The 12732-nt window shown below is 49.3% G+C and overlaps 1 pseudogene; it reads left to right on the top strand.

Annotated features, from left to right (window-relative positions):
• The first annotated feature begins 499 nt into the window (after positions 1 to 499).
• On the top strand, positions 500 to 12336 carry LOC134016747 (cytosolic 5'-nucleotidase 1A-like; annotated as a pseudogene).
• Positions 12337 to 12732: the final 396 nt, after the last annotated feature.

The raw sequence follows: 12732 nt of genomic DNA, 5'->3' as shown, positions 1-12732 counted from the left end.
ATCACTTCACTTGAACACTTATGTTAATACAGTATCTTTCCATCCACCCCCTCTCTCTCTCTCTCCTCTCTCTCTCTCTCTCTCTCTCTCTCTCTCTCTCTCTCCTCTCTCTCTCTCTCTCCTCTCTCTCTCTCTCTCTCTCTCTCTCTCTCTCTCTCTCTCTCTCTCTCTCTCTCTCTCTCTGTCTGTCTCTCATCCTCTTTCTCTATCTATTTATCTCTTTCTTGATGCGTTAAATGAAAGGCTTGTGAAGAATTGAGAGAGAGAGAGAGAGGATAGGCTGGCACATACTCCTTACAGATCACTGCAGTGCTAGAGGAAAATAACTGCTCATGTGGGTCTAAATCTCCCATCAGCCTCTGGGGCACTCGTGTCCCGGGTAAACAGGGGGAGGGGCCTCTGCATAAGGACCAAGCCCGCCATTGGTCTGAGCAGGTGGCAGGATTTGCATGTGGGACGTCCCTGCTCACAGGAGACGTTTACTGAGACAGAAACAGAGAGAGAGGGAGCGTGAGAGGGAGGGAAAGGGATTGAATGAGACAGAAAGGGAGGGAAGAGAGAGAGAGAGGTTGGTGTGTGAGAAGCAGAGGGAAAAAGACCGCAGAGAGAATCAGGACCTCTAGTCAGAACGGATACAGATCGTGTAGTACTGCTCTGGAACCCCGAAGGACAACGACTGCGTGTGTAAGGGAGTGTGTGAGCGTGTGAGTGTGTGTGTTGCAGAAAATTTCTGTCGGAGAGTGACAGAATAAAAGGTGTGCATGGACGAACACAACCTCATAGAGGGTGGGTGAGTGTGTAGGGTGTGTGTGTGTGAGTGTGAAAGAGTGTGTGTGGTAGTGAGCGAGAGAGGGAAGGAGACATTCACTTTTTCACCACTTGGAATACGGTTCAAGACTTGACTGGACACGACCACCATCAACCATTCCGTCTGGACAAAACTTCAAGTGAGACTTCCTGTGTGGAGGGGCGAACTCCGTCAGCGCAGACTAACTAACAGCTCTCAGACTCAGCAGTAAACTAGCATTCATGGACGGCACCATCTGCCAGCTCCCCTAAAACCTGTGCAGAGAGTGGAGGCAGAGCCACAAGAACAGTATCGTCAAGGAAAGTACCATCGCAGTGGCCGGGGGGGAGGGAGGAGGGGGGGGGATGAGCATGGACCCCGTGCAGGTGATGAGTGGGCAGGTGAGCCCGAGGAGATGAAGGCTCCCCTGTCTCCTGTCACAGCCTCGTCCAACGGGGACAGCAGAGGAACCTGGGAGGTGAGGGGGGAGGTGTTCGACCAGGACCACCTGGGGATCACCACCAAGCCCATACCGGTGAGACTGTCTGTCTGTCTGTCTGTCTGTCTGTCTGTCTGACTGTCTGACTGTCTGACTGTCTGACTGTCTGACTGACTGTCTGACTGTCTGACTGTCTGTTTATCTCTCTGTCTGTCTGTCTGTCTTTTTTTGTCTGCTGTCTGTCTGTTTTGCTCAGTCTATGTGAGGTTACAGGTCATGCGCTGGCTTGGGGATTAATTCCATGGATCAGATTGTGTCTGATGCTAAGCCGACACTTAGCACAGGTGAGCAGGAGATGTCCACAGATCAGACTGGTGTGTGTGAGTGTGTGTGTGTGTCTGGGTGGGAGTGAGTGAGTGTGTGTGTGTGTGTGTGTGTGTGTGTGTGTGCTGCGTAGCTTCCAGAGAGAGCGTCCATGGAAAGGTGGCACCTGGCTAACATGGTTTTATTGTTGTTCGCCAGGCTTGGCCTGCATCACAGAGGACACCCCTGGATTCCAGGGAGGAAAGAGAGGGAGGGGGAGGAAGAGTGTGTGAGAGAGAGAGAGAGAGAGAGAGAGAGAGAGAGAGAGAGAGAGAGAGAGAGAGAAGAGAGAGAGAGAGAGAGAGAGAGAGAGAGAGAGAAAGACAACTACAGAGTGAGAGTATTAAAAGAGTTAGGTAACAGAGTTAAAAGTAGATAATGGCTGTGTAAGCTGACTTGCTGAGGATTAGAAAGAGAACACGGGGGTATTTTTAGTGTGATAATACTCCGCTATTAAAACCAACACACCGTCGATCTGAAGTCGACGCTTTCCAAACGTTTCTGACGCCATCGAAAGTGAGCCCTTCATGCAAAAAGATCATTGTTCCATCTGTGCTTTCAATCTCTCAAAGCATGTTGTTGGTGTAGAATGCCAGAACGCCCCTCTATAAGGCTCCCAGTGAGAGCTTGTTACTCTGAGCGTTGCAGCCTAGCGGCCTGGTAGGACCCACACCACACTACGCCTGCTCCTGGCCGTGTCATCACATCTACTGGCTCTGGAGGGGCCTCAACTGAGCTGGCCTTTTCCCTGGGCTAAATATATCCCCCCACCCAGTCACTCTCCTTATTTCAATGTATCTACCGGCTGCTCCCCCTTCCCCTTCCCTCCTCACCCCCTCCCCCCCTCCTCCCCTCCCCTCCTCCTCTCCTCCAGGAGGGGGGGGGGGGGTCGCACCTCTATCAGTTTACTTCTACCAGCCTCCCAGCTAGCTATGCTATTACTGGACCCAGTGTCACATGATAGGTACAAAGCTAACAGGCTTCGGAGAGGCATGTCTTATCAAAGGTCTGCAACATCTGCTAAGGTTAGCATGCTCGTGATGGTGCTGGGATCTAGGGTTCGTAGCTACGTCAACCATGCAGCACAGATCGTGTTGATGTGTTTGGCGAGTCTGCAATTAGTTCAGAAAAGGCTCTTCTGGATAATAAGGGATTCCACACCGAACAAAGACACACAACGAAACGACACAAACAATTTCTATGAGTACATTTCAATTATCAGTCACTGATCGTTTATTCAGGGGCTAACCTACACAGGAACGGAGCAGGAAGTTGCTTGTTGTGCGTACATGGAAAGTTCTGGGATCTTTTGTTTTTTAATTCCTGAAACACGGGACCAATGTTGTGTGTTTTAGAAATGTGCTCAGTGTGAAACAAATGCTCTAAATCTGTGAGTAAATGTCGGTTTGAACTGTCGTTGTGCCAAGGTATCAGTGAGAAGAGTGCGGAAGTGGAGGGAGGCATTTTCTTCGTAAGTACCCATCGCATGGGGCGGGGGGTCAAAGGTCAAAGGCAATTGTCCCCTGTCCCCCTGATGAATGTCCCCAGTGTGAGCATGCCCCCTGGACACGCACCTACTAACCGATGTGTCTCCCCTTGAATTTGGGGACGCCTGTCTCAAGCGCCCCTCAAACATCCTGACACCATCTCCTCCCTCCACATCTTCCTCTCCTTTTGGCGCCTACAGCCTCCTTTCCCCCCCCCCCCCCCCCACACACACACACACACACACACACGTGTGTTTCACCCAGAATCTGCATCGGAGAGATTCTTTCTTTGGTGGCTGTGACCATAACTCATCTTTCATGTTCGTACTGTGACTGCACAACTAAAACGTTTATGTGTGTGTGTGTGTGTTTGCATTCAGACAGCGTTCATGTGTGTGTGTGTGTTTGCATTCAAACAGCGTTCATGTGTGTGTGTGTGTTTGCATTCAGACAGCCTTGTGGCGTGTCCTCAGTGTGTGTGGTTGCCGTGAGAGCCTGTGGCTGCTGTGTTTCCTCCAGGGTCTCTGGAGGTCTGGGGTCCTCCAGGGTCTCTGGAGGTCTGGGGTCCTCCAGGGTTTCTGGTCTGGGGTCCTCCAGGGTCTGTGGAGGTCTGGGGTCCTCCAGGGTCTCTGGAGGTCTGGGGTCCTCCAGGGTCTCTGGTCTGGGGTCCTCCAGGGTCTCTGGAGGTCTGGGGTCGTCCAGGGTCTGTGGAGGTCTGGGGTCCTCCAGGGTCTGTGGAGGTCTGGGGTCCTCCAGGGTCTCTGGAGGTCTGGGCTCCTCCAGGGTCTCTGGAGGTCTGAGGTCCATCATGTCTTCCTGCAGGTGTCAACACTGAGGACCAGCTTGTGCCTGTTTGAGCATGTGTATGTGTGTGTGTGTGTGTGTGTGTGTGTGTGTGTGTGTGTGTGTGTGTGTGTGTGTGTGTGTGTGTGTGTGTGTGTGTGTGTGTGTGTGTGTGTGTGTGTGTGTGTAGCTAGGTAAATGGGTGATGTGTCCGTATGAAGGGGCAGCCTGTACTGTGAGAGGCCCAGGGCACACAATGACATGGGCACCAAGAACAGCCTGTGACCCATTTACAAAGATGGCAGAAGTACACACATCCTTCATTCAAGTCGAAACTGAGTTACTCATGTTTATAAAGACTAGTAAAAGTCCATGACATACTTTTTTTATACTCATAACGTACCAAATTTATTTTTTCAACCTTTCAAAACTTTTTAATCAAAACTTTTTTCAACCTTGCGAACAAAAATCAAGGAAACTTTTTTTCCCACACAACACGGCACAAAACGTTTCAAGTACTTTTTAAATGTTTTTTTGTAAACTTTCTATTCCATCTATTCCAATCTATTCCAACTTCACCCTCCCTCCTGCCTTGCCGCACCCCCTCCCTCCCTCCCTCACCACTCCCCACCCCCTCCCTCCTTTCCACTCTCATTCCCTCCTTCCCTACCTCACCCCCCACCCTCCAACCTGCCCTCTCTCATTCGCTCTCTCTGCCACTCTGCTACAAGAGCGTCATGTGAGTTCAACTCCATGTGGGTGACTAATGCTGGCTACCCCGATTGGAATGCTACCCTCTTGCCTGCCCCTGTGGCCCAGCACACACACACTCACAGACACACACACTCTCACACACACACACAGTTAACCCTCACATGTTGTTGAACTTGCTGTACAAGTTCAACATCAATGTATAAAATACCACACTCATACTCCACACCCACATGTAGTTCAAGCAACCCCCCCCCCTCCACAACATTTACATTTAGTCATTTAGCAGACGCTCTTATCCAGAGCGACTTACAGTAAGTACAGGGACATTCCCCCTGAGGCAAGTAGGGTGAAATGCCTTGCCCAAGGACACAACGTCAGTCGGCATGTCCGGGATTCGAACTGGCAACCTTTGGATTACTAGCCCGATTCCCTCACCACTTAGCCACCTGACTCCCTGACAACGCCCCCCCCCCCCCCACACACACACACAGTCACCATAGCTCTGGAGTTACACGTTCCTGCTCACTTCACACAACACCTAGAAACACACACACACATACAGAGGAGGAGGTGGTGGTGTCACACTGTATGCACCCTTATCTCCGTGTCACCAGCCCTGCAGCTTCACAAGACGTGACCAACCAGGGTAGCGGATCTCATTCAATGTGGGATCTCTTGACTATGTGTGTGTGTGGGGGGGGGGGGAGTTGTGGAGGGGGGGGTTGCTTGAACTACATGTGGGTGTGGAGTATGAGTGTGGTATTTGATACATTGTTGTTGAACTTGCTGTGAGTGTTAACTGTGCGTGTGTGCGTGTGTGAGTGTGTGTATGTGTGTGGGGGGGGGGGAGGGAGTGTGTGTGTGTTGGTATGGACATGTGTCTGTGTCTGTGTAGATATGTGGGTCCTGGTAGGTGATGTCGTGAGCTGTTTATTCTGTACCATCTTGAAGGATCATCAATTACTGATGCTGAGTACTGATGCTGTGAAGTACTGATCCTGTTGACGTTACTGGGCATGCTCCAACTCATGTCCACTCATGGGCTGGCATCATGGCTGTGTTGGTGGGACTTGCTCTCCTCTCTCCTCTTCCTTATTTCCTCTCTCTCCTCTCTCTCCCTCTCTTCTCTCTCCTCCCTCTCTCTCCTCTCTCCTCTCTCTCTCCTCTCCCTCTATTCTCTCTCCTCTCTCCTCACTCTCCTATCCCTCTCTTCTCTCTCCTCTCTCCTCTCTCCTCCCTCTCTCTCCTCTCTTCTCTCTCATCTCCTCTCTTCCTCTCTTTCTCCTCTCTCCCTCTCTCTAATCTCCTATCCCCATTTTAATTTTCCCATCATCCCCCTTCAGTGTTTCCTGTCCTCTTCCTCCTCTTCTTCCTCTTCCTCCTCCTGATCTCTGGGACTCTCCTTAATTTCACTCCGATCTCCATTTTTTATCTTCCTCTTGTGTTTTCTCTCCTCCTCTCCACCCCCCAATCCCCCCCCAACCCCCCCCCCCCCCCCCTGTGCCCTCCCCAGCCGAAGCCAGAGAACGCTGTCACCATCGCTGTGTCGTCACGCGTCCTGTTCCGCACTGAGCGCGAGCAGAAGGTGTACGAGCAGAGAGGGGTGGAGGAGTATCTCAAATACCAGGTGGAGCACGAGAATGAACCCTTCGCCCCCGGCCCGGCGTTCGCCTTCGTCAAGGTTACACACACGCACACACACACACACGTTTATTGGACTGCCACTTTTTTTCAGTTGCCCGGGATACAAAGTGAATGTGACTGTGCAGATTTGGGATGACTACAGTTCCCACAATTCCTTGCTGTTGTATTCAACCACTTGCAGGCTCTGGAGACAGTGAACGCTCATCTCAGAGAGCTTTACCCTGACAGCGAAGAGCTGTTTGATATCGTCCTGGTTACCTACAACCACGCTCATGTAGGAGTGAGGCTAATCAACACTATCAACTACCACAGTGAGTCTGAGACACACACACACACACACAAGCTCAAACACACACTCACACACAGACACTCACACATACATACATACATACATACATACATACATACATACACACGCACACACACAGACCCGAACACACTAATTCAAACACATCCTTGTCCACTTTGTCTCTTGGGTAGACTAAACTTCCAGATGCCCGCTCTCATCTTCCCACAATGCACTGTGACCCGTGACCTCTTTTTCCCAGGCTAGCCACTTCCTGTGGTCACTAGCCACTTCCTGTGGCGTCCCTGCAGTCTGCGGATGGTTCAAATCTGGTTCAACCGCAAGCGAGCAGGCGGAACAAATCTGACCTCTGGTTAAAACGTGTTTTCATTTGTTTGATTAGACTTCAAGGGTCGTCTCCACAAATACGAGTTGTGGAAGTCCATCCTTTTAGATGAATCCATGATGGATTTCTCTGGTGACTCCGTGTGTGTGAACGCAAACGCGAACAACGCCCCAATGACCTCTGACCTGTCCCTGGAAAAAAACACAAACGACAAAAAGGCCTCACTAACATCAATAGGACACGCTCTGAACAACTCGATTCATCTTCAGCCTGAAAAAAGTCATGAAACAAATCGATTCTCTGTCATTCCTGTTTGGTCCAGCTACAAGCAGGTGAAAAATTCCAGCCAGACACAGTCTCTCGAAGGTCTCACAGAAACCGCGCCAATCTCTCTCCACCATGCATAAATACATTACATTCCCACAGAATGATTGACGGCTTCGCTAATACCGCTTGGGATTCCACAAGCGATAGAATATTAATGAGAACCTCGCTGAGCCAGGCTCTGTGGACTCGCTTCTCAGACGAGCACAGCGTTTGTTTGTCTTATCATCCGATGGGATCCCACAGCGAGAGAAGTGGTGGATTGAAACTCTGGAGAAGTTTCCACCTTCGTGTGGGAGATGCTTGTGCGGTCACGCTGCCTCCTGCGGCCCCTCAGATCGTCTGCCTAGATGAACAAACACACCAGAGAACACGAGGACGTCCAGGGGTCCATGGCAGGCAGGAGTCAGTGGATGTACGACACGAGGATGTGAGGGAGGGGGGAGGGGGGGAACGAGGGGCGGGGACTCCCACGGGGGGATGGGGGGGGGGGGGTCTCCCACGGTCCAGTGTTGCTGGGAGGAGGACAGAGGTCTCTGGAGGTTTCATATGAGGGGGTGGTGGTGATGGGTGGGGGTTGAAGCCCAAGTCTCTCCTCTCAGTCATGGCCATAATTTTTGGCAATGACAAATGTTGTGTTTTAGCAAAGTTTGCTGGTTCAGTATTTGAGGAAAATGTTTTCACATGTTTCTATAGAATACTGGAATATAATAAGGCACATTAGATATTTTTTTAAGCTTTTTTGAGGCGAATATTTTCAATATATGCAAATAGTCCCCCTAGAGGGATTTCACCTGGCTAGAACTAGTTCACACTTTGCCCTTTGCTGATGATATGACTTACTAAAATGAGCGAAGCAGGTTCAGGCAAGGCACTCGGGCAGCGCGCGTCATACCACCCATCGCCGTGCCCTCAGGCCATAGGCGTAGCTCGATAGGCGGCGCTATAAAGCCGCTCCATGCACGCACACGCATTGTCGAACCTGCAGTCTGCGTTGCTGCCACCCACCACCGTCCCCTTCACCCCCGTGTTGTCTGTCTGTGCTCCCCGTGGGGGATTTAACTCGTTGCTCCCTGCCTCATGTCTTGCATATGCAGTGAAGGCGGGGAGCGCTTCCCCATGTACATCCATTCCGCCAATGTAAAACCATTTGTCATGTGTAAGAATAAATGGTGAAATCAATCACGTGAGTGTCTTGACTGAACTGATGTTAGCAGTCATTTTATGCCAAGGCCCACATCACACCATGTTGTGATGTGTTATTGTGTGTTTCTGTGTGTTGTGTGTTGTCTTCAGACCTGTTTATCGAGCGTTTCTGCATGACGGGAGGCACCAGTCCTATTGGCTATCTGAAGGCTTGGCAGACCAACCTGTACCTGTCTGCAGACGCCGACAAAGTCAGGGAAGCTCTGGCTGAAGGTGAGCATGACACACACATACCACACATGCCACACACACCACACATGCCACACACACCACAGACACACCCCAATGAACAGACACACAAACAGGAATGCACATGCACTCATACACATACACAGGCATGAGGCACGTGACAAATACACAGCAATGAGGCTCATGGGAACAAACACATTTACACTGTAGGAAAGAGGGCACACACACACACACACACAGAAGAATTCACACACACATACACATAAACCCACAGAAGAATTCACACATACAGGCATGCATACACACACAAACACACCCACACGCACGCACACTATAATTTCCATTACTATTCCTGAGTGTCACTAAGAGGCCCATTAAGCAACTGCCCCCAATGCAATCTCATCATTCAGTCAGCATAACAGCCAAATGGAGGGCCCTTCTATCACACCCTCCATAACATGGCGCCTTAATTAGAATGTGTCGGAACATTCCATATTCATTTCGTTCATTTCCTGTGTAGCTCCTCTGTGGTGTGTGACTAACCCTGACTACATGACTGAGGAAAAATAGTTCAACCTTCAGATGTTTACCAGAGAGATCTGAATGAGTCTCTCTACACAGCCCTCTAATTCAGCATGTTAGACCAGTGATTAAATGATAAATGGCACTCTTTGGCATTTCCGATATAGAGAAGCTGCTGATGTCTATTTAGGTGAACGAAGCACAATACCAGGTGGCTGTTGTCAGGGGGACCTGTTGTCAGGGGGACTTCAAGGACAGTTTTATTCTGCGCAACACAAGCTTAATGTCAGAGTGACTCATCCCAACTGTCACACACACATATATACACACACACTCTCTCTACACACACACATACACGCCCCCTCGACACACACACCTACACGCCCCCTCCACACACACACTCCCAATTCCAGTTCCAGTCTGTCTGGACTGAGAAGAATTGACAGTGACATTTCTAGTTGATGATCGACTGGGCTTGTTGAAGGCCAGGGAAACACTTATGAATGTCAAGCAATCCATAGCAATGCATCACTACTGTTTACAATTAATTAATTAGTCTTCTACTTTATATTATGATCATACCTCGTCTGGACCAACTGCTGCAAGAAATTATTCAAAGCAACAATCCATTACAACAGTCGTATGGATTAAATATGCTGATGCTAAAGACAACAGCTGCGAGGAAATGGATAAAACAGTGCAGACCTATTTAACAGCCGCAAGTCATTATTAGCTCTAAAAGCTTCTAGACCGGGAAAAAAAGCAACAAGTGCCAATACCTATTAGCTTAGATGACTTTTAAAGGGCCCATTTCCGCACATAACTACGGAATAGTCCTGTTGAACAAAGTGGAATAATGTGACAGCAATCAGCAAAGAAAAGGCCAAATATGTGTATAGATTTTCATTAGTTTCCACATTAAATCAGAGTTTCCATTTCTTCTTATATCTGCTTCTCTGTGAGTGCGTTTGTTTTTAGACAGGCAGTTTTACAGACATTACATTTACATTTAGTCATTTAGCAGACGCTCTTATCCAGAGTGACTTACAGTAAGTACAGGGACATTCCCCCCAAGGCAAGTAGGGTGAAGTGCCTTGCCCAAGGACACAACGTCATTTTGCACGTCCGGGAATTGAACCGGTAACTTTCTGATTAACAGCCCGATTCCCTAACCGCTAAGCCATCTGACTCCTACAGACACCTTCTTAAGCCCACGGCTTCCTGTGTTTGTCCTCAGGCAGTGTCTGTTTCTCTGCTATTTCGAACAGGCATCGCAGCGGCCACCATGTTCATGGCCGACAATCAGACGGAAGTTTCTGAGACCCAGCTGAGGGTGGCGTTCGACGGGGACGCCGTCCTCTTCTCTGACGAATCGGAGCGCATCTTCAAGGCCCACGGGCTGGACAAGTTCTTCGAGCACGAGAGGGAGAATGAGAACACGTTACTGGATCACGTACGTGGCGGTGATGAGCATGTGTGAATGTACAGCAGGCGTAGGCCTGCGACTTTTGTTTTGTTACGTGTTCAAGCCTTCGCTATCTTTCAAATGAACCCCTCCACCTGGCTCTGACTCTCCTCTCTCCCTGTCTTCTTCTGTGGTCCAGGGCCCTCTGAAGAGCTTCCTGGAGGCCCTGGGCAAGCTGCAGAAGAAGTTCTACGCCCGAGGTCACCGTCTGGACTGCCCCATCCGCACTTACCTGGTGACGGCCCGCAGCGCCGCCAGCTCCGGGATCCGGGCCCTGAAGACCCTGAGGGCCTGGGGCCTGGAGACGGACGAGGCCCTGTTCCTGGCCGGGGCCCCCAAAGGCCCCATGCTGGAGAAGATCAGGCCCCACATTTACTTTGACGACCAGATGTTCCACATTGAAGGGGCGGCCGAGATGGGAACCGTCGCCGCCCATGTGCCGTATGGCATCGCTCAGAAACACCCCCACATCAAAATCCCCAAGGTGGGGAAGTGAGGAGGACCGGAGGGATGGAGGGAGAGAGGAGAAGAAGAGAGCCCAGTGAGGCAGAGTGCACTCAGGATGGAAGATTGGATGGGAGGGCAGAGTAAATGGGCAGATGAAAAAGAGACTCTCTCGGTATTGGACGGTGTTTGTGTAGTCGCGTGATTAGACATAGCAGAAAACTAAAAATCATTAAAATAAAATAAAACGTGGCATTACGGTGACGTGCAACCTAGCCACTGAGGGCAACAGAAAAAATGTTATTTCTGTGGAAAGAAGAGAATGGATCCCCTCTCGAAATAATCTCTTCAACACCAGCTTTGTTTTTCGTTCGACTTGATTGGGTGCTTAGCATCTACTCCAAGCCCACTTCTGAGAACACTTCTCCCAGGTTGGATACAGGATATTTTCGTACATCGACCGTCTCCTTGGCATAAAAAAAAACTGTCCATGACTGACTCGGTACAGGTGGCAACTGAACGATACTTGTGTTTTTACTGTGTCTGTTTTAGCGGTGAACTGATTTATATTTGTTACTTTGTTGAGGAACTAAGAAAAGCCATATTCTCTGAGTGATAAGTGGGAGAGAGGTTGAGGTGATGTCTCATGGTCATGGATCAGTAACACACTCTAGAAACCTTGTTGTGAGTGAGATTACACTTTCCAAGAATGTTCTACAATGCGTGTACAACCAACGCATGCAACTGTCAAAGCCAGTGAATAAAAAAGCACTTAAAATTTCATTTGCATCCGCTATCTGTAGCATTGCCCTAAAAAAATATTAGCCATGAGTTTCAGTTGGTGCCTTAGTTCTATTAATTAACTACAGAGAACTACTTCAGGTAGGTTATGTGGACTGTTGACACCCTAACTGACTTCAGTTTACTGTAAGCGATTTGATGACTACATCTGTCAATGCTTTTCTGTGACGTGAACTGCATGAAAGACACAAGGAGGAAGTGTTTACGAATGAACGGCCTTCGCATGTAATAGATCTCCAAACTGCGTATCCCATCAACGGCCGCAAATCTGCATCTCCAAGATACATCCGCCATGTTGCTTGCACATGACACGTACTTTCAGATCACTGAATGAAATAGCGACAGGTATCCATGGAGACTTTTGAGTTCCACTCATCCTTTGTCACCCTGCTCCCAACATTACTCAAAACTGTGTCTGAAGATGGCGCCAGCAACATTGCTACCGTTGGCTGTAGCAGCGAACTTTTGAATAGTGAATGTTGTGTTGTGTACCAGGGAGTGTTGAATATAATCAAATAAATGATATCTGTCGATAATACGTGTGCGCCTTTTTTTTTTGCCAAGAATTTCTGAAACCTGATTTTTCTAGGTTGCGGTGATGGAGCTGAATGATTTCTCATTACAGCACAGTGACAGCTCCACGAACAGTATCTGCACACCTGCAGACCAGTGGCAGTCATTCATCAATATTTATGAGCTGTCCGACTGAAACATCAATCTAACACCACAGCAGAAACTCAACGTGGTCGTATTTTAACAAAAAAATATGAACCACGGAGGGAGTGTGCTACAGTACACACAAAATCTGAGGTAAAATGACTTGGCTGTAATGTCTGTTATCTCGCTGTCACGTGTATGCTTCTGCCCCCTACAGTTTATCCCGGCGTATTGCAGCCTAAAAGAGACACGGCTCTCGTGAAGCAAGGCTGTTG

Source organism: Osmerus eperlanus, unplaced genomic scaffold, assembly GCF_963692335.1.
Source record: "Osmerus eperlanus unplaced genomic scaffold, fOsmEpe2.1 SCAFFOLD_551, whole genome shotgun sequence".
Taxonomy (NCBI): domain Eukaryota; kingdom Metazoa; phylum Chordata; class Actinopteri; order Osmeriformes; family Osmeridae; genus Osmerus; species Osmerus eperlanus.
Note: the sequence above shows the minus strand (reverse complement) of the source record. Positions and strands in the feature narration are given on the sequence as shown.